The sequence below is a fragment of the Salvia miltiorrhiza genome, chromosome 3 (genome assembly GCF_028751815.1).
Source record: "Salvia miltiorrhiza cultivar Shanhuang (shh) chromosome 3, IMPLAD_Smil_shh, whole genome shotgun sequence".
Taxonomy (NCBI): domain Eukaryota; kingdom Viridiplantae; phylum Streptophyta; class Magnoliopsida; order Lamiales; family Lamiaceae; genus Salvia; species Salvia miltiorrhiza.
In genome coordinates, this window is record NC_080389.1 from 56,058,576 (window position 1) to 56,065,593 (window position 7,018).

A 7,018-nucleotide genomic window follows, 5' to 3' on the forward strand; every position below is an offset into this window, starting at 1 on the left:
CCTCAAGCAATGGTTCAAACTCCTTGCCCAAAATGTCAAAAACTCCATCCGGGAGAATGTCTGAAAGGAATGAACGTCTGCTATAACTGCGGAGAGGCCGGGCATTATGTCTCGAATTGCCCAAAGAAGGGAGGTGGAGCACCCCAACAACAAAATCCCGGGAACCAACAGCGACAAAACCAAGGTCCTAGAGGAAATCAGGGGCAACCACAATACGCTAGGGCCTATGCCATTAACCAACACCAAGCAGCAGGAGATCACGGAAACCTGGCAGGTACCATTAATGTTTCCGACGTGTCGATTATAGCTTTATTCAATATTGGAGTATCCTATTCTTCCATTTCATATGCTGCTTGTAAGAAATTAGAATTTACGCTACAATCATCCGTAACAACGTTAGAAGTTAGTACAACTGACAATGAAAGACTGCTACTAAGGACGTCACCGCGAACTCAGAGCTCGATATAGGCGCCGAAACATTTAGACATACTTACATGTTATTCCTATGATAGAATTTAACGTAATCCTCGAATTGGTTGACTTACTCAAGTCAGCGCCACGATACTTTTTAACAAGAGAATGATCCCTCTTCAATCTTTAGGAGAGGACGAGACAACCTTCCACGACATAACGACGCACCAGATTTTGAGGAAAATTTTCTAGTTTGCTAAACGATGTCGCGCTGTTAGGGAATTGAGTACATATATGATTTAGTGCCGCATAAGAGTTGAGTGGAATGAAAGTCTAGTAACCAAACTAGATGACCCAGATATGCAATTTCGAGGACGAAATTTTTATAAGGAGGGAGGAATGTAACACCCCGCCTATTTATATTAAGTTTAGAATTTATTTTAAACTTAGATTAGGATGATTTACGCCGGAAAAATGAAAAATGATTTATATTTTAAATTCCAACAAAATTTATTTTCAGAAGCCTTTATAAAAATTTAGTCTTTTGAATTTATGTGCATTGCATAAATTGAATTATATGAATGTGATTAATTCTATATGCTAATATTATTTTTAATACTACATGATTTAATTTAAGTCTAAGTTAGGCTTTAATTATTTTGAATGTGTTGAGCCTCGACAAATATTATTTTGGGCCCTAGTTTTAATTAAGCCTTCCTTGTTAATAATTAAGCCCAAAAAAAAAAAGAGAAGCCCAACCCACGCTTCCATAGCTGCCAAGTACAGCACCACTCCTTCACCCATCTCAACCATGCGCGTACAGCACCTCCATTTTGACTCCTTCACCCATCTCAACCATGCGCGTACAGCACCTCCATTTTGACTCCTTCACCCATCTCAACCATGCGCCCACTCTTTTGCACGCTTCCTACCATTTTTGACTCCTTCACCCACGCTTCTTACCTTAACATGTTCATCCTACTCCCTTAAATATTCCCCTTATTCATCTAATTCCTCACCCCAGCAACGAAGTTCAAACAGAAACAAGATCACCACATAACATAGCAGAATTCATTCAATCAAGGTTTTACCTTCTAAACTCCAACTTATTTCCTCTGCATAAATGACAATACGATGCATCCTATCTATGTATGCTGTTTTACTTCTACAACTTATCAAACCAACAAAGCATGAGAATAAACTACATAACTTGGATACTACTACACATTTGTGCTTTTACAATGTTATACATTCAAAAGATGATAAAACAAGATCGGTAAATTGAAAAGAAAAATCCAAACTTGTGTCTTGTTATGTCGACTTGTGGTGTGTTTGTTGCTGGTCATGAGAGTCGAGAGTAGAGGGGAGGGCAGCGACGGCTTCTCGCTGTCGTTCGCCGGAAGTCAGAGGGAGATGGGGACGGTACGGTCGGCGGTGGCTCCGAGCTGCTGTCCGGCCGAGGAAAGGGAAGAGGAAGTCAGGAGCTACGGCACGGCGGCTCTGCCTGCTGCTGTCGAGGATGAAGAGAGAGAGGGTGAGAAGGGCGGCGGTGGTTAGTTTCCGCTGCTGCGGCCGCCGGATCTGTAAATAGGGGAGGGTTGAGAGAGAGACGATGGAGGTGGAGGGCGCGGTGGCAGTCCGCTTCTTCTACTGCTGTCGGCCGATTTAAGTGAGGAGTGAGGGAGTTCAGGCAGCGGCGGCTGGTCGGGTGCAGTCGTCGGAGGGAGTTCTGGGTTCGGTGGAGAAAGGGGCGGTGGCGCGGCTTACGGCTGTGCGGTCGCCGGAGCAGCAGGAACAGCGGCGCTCCTCGCCGTTGAAGAAGAAGAGGGATGGGCGTCTGTTTGAGGGAGATAGGAGGCGGCTGGAATGGGAAACAGAGGGTTGTCGGGGACGGCGGCATGGCCGACGACGCCGTCTGCCGGATGAGAGAAGAGGGCGAGGGGGGGGAGGCGCAGCAGCTGCTGCTGCGCCGTGCGTGTGTGTGTGAGGTGTGTGTGCGTGAGTTGTGTTTAAAGTGAAGAAGAAAGGGTTTGGAAGTTGGGCTTGAGCCTTGGGCCGACTTTAGTTTTTCTGTTGGGCCGATTTATTTTGAGTGTTGGGCCAAGTGTTGGGCCGAATTTTGTTTTATTTTATTTATCAGTTGGGCCGGTTTTTATTAAATCTGTTGGGCCTTTATTAATCTATTTAATTGGGCTGTGCAGTTTTCTTTATTTAAAATGGACTACACTATTTAATTAATTAGACTTATTAAGTTTGATTAATTATTTTAATTTGCATAATAATATTTTATTATTATTATGTGCATATTTAAGAAAATTTCTTATTATATGCTAAGCATGATAAGATTTGCATTATATTTTGCAATAAGAATATTTATGATTTAATTGGTTTTATTATAATTCCAATTATTAAAGAAAGATGAGTAAGAATATTGTTGGTGTTCTTAACTCAAGAGAAATATTTTCAATTATTTATTCATTAAATTTAGAAAACCCGGCTAAGTGAATCATAGAATATTAAGCACTTCACTATGACTTAAGATTAGATTCAGGAGACCTATTAAGATTATAGATTTCTTGTAGGCTTTGTGGATCGTGAGAAGTAGCACTGCTATACCGATTCAGAATTAAGAAATAAACGACAGGCATTGCCTAATCAGGTGGGCTTATTTTTCAAATGTATGATTTAGCTATTGAGCTTAAATATTCGTGAAATATAAACTGTTTATCCAATAAAATATTTTTGTGCACTCTGCTCTGTTTAAGGCTCGCAACTATGAATCGATCGAGGTTCTCTCTTGACCTAACACGTTATTTGAGAATTGTGTACACCTATTAGCTGACTCGGTGGGTTGATCTCCATTCGGGCACTAATCATGTATGAGGCGTTATAAGGGTGCTCGACGGGATGTGTTCCGGAGCATTGGGTCCCAAATGGGAACTTGACTGGGTTACGCCCTCAGTTCAAGTAAAGCAGGAGTAATGGATCCGTCGGTGGCTAAAAGGTCCGGGATCACAGCGAGTAACGGAAAGGGAGTGTGACAATTGCGCGCAATATAATAAAATGTTTTAACATGCTTAGAAGTTATTTCAATTTAAAACCTTCTAAGTCATGTCAAGTATAATTGGATAAACTGCTCTTATGATTATGAAATGTTTATAAAAATGCTAGCCCACTAAGTACATTAGTACTTAGCCCAAAATTACTTTCAAATGTTTTCAGGTTGATTGGTCGGTGCTGACGGGGCAGAGCTGAGGCTAGAGTTCAACTCCGTATTTTGTCTTCCGCTGTTGCACTAGCTCTTATTTGTCTTTTGTTTCTCCAACTTAAGACTTTTATGTTAAATTCTGAATTATGTTTCTTATCGAGCTTAAACTCTCAACTTCTAGCTCTATGTTATTAACATTGGTTTTCGGAAGCATGAAACCGAACTTGTGATCCTAAGGCTTAGAATGTTGTTGATTGATTAATATCACTTGATTTTTGTCTTTCTTCACTCAAAGGCTGTTCCCCGACTTTTATCCCATTATTTGAATCCCACAAGGTTCTTTCCTTATTTATTTCTATGATTTTAGTCGCACCTCGATTATATTTTATTCGTTCAAGAATTGGGGTGTGACAGAATGGTATCAGAGCATAAGTTTTCTTTCATGTCTCTGATAACCGTAAGCTTTTAATGTCGAGTCTAGAATAGTACCTCTAGGCTTCTAAGAAAATTGTTGACCCTCAGCTCGCCGTCACACTGCCGCAACAAAAGGTACGACTTAAAAATTTCAATGATTTTAAATGCTTACAAAGTTTTTAAGAAGTGCGCGCTTTCAATGTATGATGTTATATGAATTGCTTATCCCTTTCATATTGTTATTTTGAGCCTTTAACTCATATAACCAATGTATGTATGTATGTCGTGTTTGGGACTACCCGAGCCCTTAACGAATCAATGAATTTATGGTCGAGTCAGATTCCATTAATCTTTCCGGCTTAAGAAAAATTTTATGAAAGGGGCATTTATTGTCCATATGTTTAAAAGTTTCAAAAGAAACAAATGATTAAATGAATGAAAAGTTTTCTGTTATCGTGTTAGGTCCACTGCCTGTACGATATGAATGATGAGTCTCTTACAAACCGTTTGAGTACTACCCAAGGATACTTTAGAAATGTTAGTCGTGAAAGCTCCGCTTGATCGATTTAAGTAAGAAATGATAAGATAGCAACGTTTAACATAGATATGTTATAACGTAGAAGAAATGTCATGAGATTAAGGTTTCACTTAAGTTATTCCATTTAAGTTTAGATTAGTTTCCACATAGAACTAGTCTTTCACATGGTTACACCATAGAAGTGATATATCTCATGTATATCTATATATGTATGTATGTATGCCGAATGAGTCTCTTCGTCTGCTGATTCTCGTCCGTCAATCAGAATGGAAGGTGCACCAAGAGGACGTGGTAGAGGGCGCGGACGTGGCCGTGGGCGCGGTAGGGGATTTGTACCCGAAGAGCCTATTCCACAAGTAGCACCAAATCGCACAGCCGAGGAAAAGTTTCGCAAGGAAAAACCTCCAACGTTTGATGGATTGGGCGAACCTGCGGATGCCGAGAAATGGGTTAGGGCAATAGAACGGATCTTCAACTACATCCGTTGTGATGATGAGGAGAAAGTGGCATGTGCAACTTATCAGTTGGTGGACGAAGCTGACTTTTGGTGGGAGTCAGTAAGGCGGACTATGACTGACGAACAGTGGGAGAATTTCACATGGGAAGAATTCAAGGCTGAATTGTATGAGAAATATATACCAGGTTGTTACCGACAGAAGAAACAGAATGAGTTTTGGAATCTGAGACAGAAAACGGGAACTGTGACTGAGTACGACAGGGCCTTCAATCAGCTATCAAGATATGCTCCGACGTTGGTGGACAGTGATGAGAAACGCGCAGAGAAGTTCAGAAACGGACTGCGTCACGAGATAGCGATTTCCCTAGCAAGTCAAGGGGGTCTCACATACGCGCAGACATTGAGCAGAGCCCTCACTATTGAGTCATTGTTGCCAAGGGAAAAAGGAAAATCCCCCGAACAGTCTGGATTTGTACCATCTCAAGATGGTAGTAAGGGAAAGCGAAAATGGAATGAAGGAACTGGTGGAAACATTGGAAATGGGAAGAAACCATGGGTGGCGAATCAAAATCGAAACCAACATCAGAATCCACAACCTCAAGCAATGGTTCAAACTCCTTGCCCAAAATGTCAAAAACTCCATCCGGGAGAATGTCTGAAAGGAATGAACGTCTGCTATAACTGCGGAGAGGCCGGGCATTATGTCTCGAATTGCCCAAAGAAGGGAGGTGGAGCACCCCAACAACAAAATCCCGGGAACCAACAGCGACAAAACCAAGGTCCTAGAGGAAATCAGGGGCAACCACAATACGCTAGGGCCTATGCCATTAACCAACACCAAGCAGCAGGAGATCACGGAAACCTGGCAGGTACCATTAATGTTTTCGACGTGTCGATTATAGCTTTATTCAATATTGGAGTATCCTATTCTTCCATTTCATATGCTGCTTGTAAGAAATTAGAATTTACGCTACAATCATCCGTAACAACGTTAGAAGTTAGTACAACTGACAATGAAAGACTGCTACTAAGGACGTCACCGCGAACTCAGAGCTCGATATAGGCGCCGAAACATTTAGACATACTTACATGTTATTCCTATGATAGAATTTGACGTAATCCTCGAATTGGTTGACTTACTCAAGTCAGCGCCACGATACTTTTTAACAAGAGAATGATCCCTCTTCAATCTTTAGGAGAGGACGAGACAACCTTCCACGACATAACGACGCACCAGATTTTGAGGAAAATTTTCTAGTTTGCTAAACGATGTCGCGCTGTTAGGGAATTGAGTACATATATGATTTAGTGCCGCATAAGAGTTGAGTGGAATGAAAGTCTAGTAACCAAACTAGATGACCCAGATATGCAATTTCGAGGACGAAATTTTTATAAGGAGGGAGGAATGTAACACCCCGCCTATTTATATTAAGTTTAGAATTTATTTTAAACTTAGATTAGGATGATTTACGCCGGAAAAATGAAAAATGATTTATATTTTAAATTCCAACAAAATTTATTTTCAGAAGCCTTTATAAAAATTTAGTCTTTTGAATTTATGTGCATTGCATAAATTGAATTATATGAATGTGATTAATTCTATATGCTAATATTATTTTTAATACTACATGATTTAATTTAAGTCTAAGTTAGGCTTTAATTATTTTGAATGTGTTGAGCCTCGACAAATATTATTTTGGGCCCTAGTTTTAATTAAGCCTTCCTTGTTAATAATTAAGCCCAAAAAAAAAAGAGAAGCCCAACCCACGCTTCCATAGCTGCCAAGTACAGCACCACTCCTTCACCCATCCCAACCATGCGCGTACAGCACCTCCATTTTGACTCCTTCACCCATCTCAACCATGCGCGTACAGCACCTCCATTTTGACTCCTTCACCCATCTCAACCATGCGCCCACTCTTTTGCACGCTTCCTACCATTTTTGACTCCTTCACCCACGCTTCTTACCTTAACATGTTCATCCTACTCC

At 40.9% G+C, this 7,018-nt stretch overlaps 1 long non-coding RNA gene across 1 annotated transcript; it reads left to right on the forward strand.

Annotated features, from left to right (window-relative positions):
* The first annotated feature begins 1,396 nt into the window (after nucleotides 1-1,396).
* LOC131014576 (uncharacterized) lies at nucleotides 1,397-3,907 on the forward strand. The gene is made up of 2 exons (XR_009098264.1): nucleotides 1,397-1,495; nucleotides 3,634-3,907. It is a non-coding gene; the product is annotated as an uncharacterized LOC131014576 (long non-coding RNA).
* Nucleotides 3,908-7,018: the final 3,111 nt, after the last annotated feature.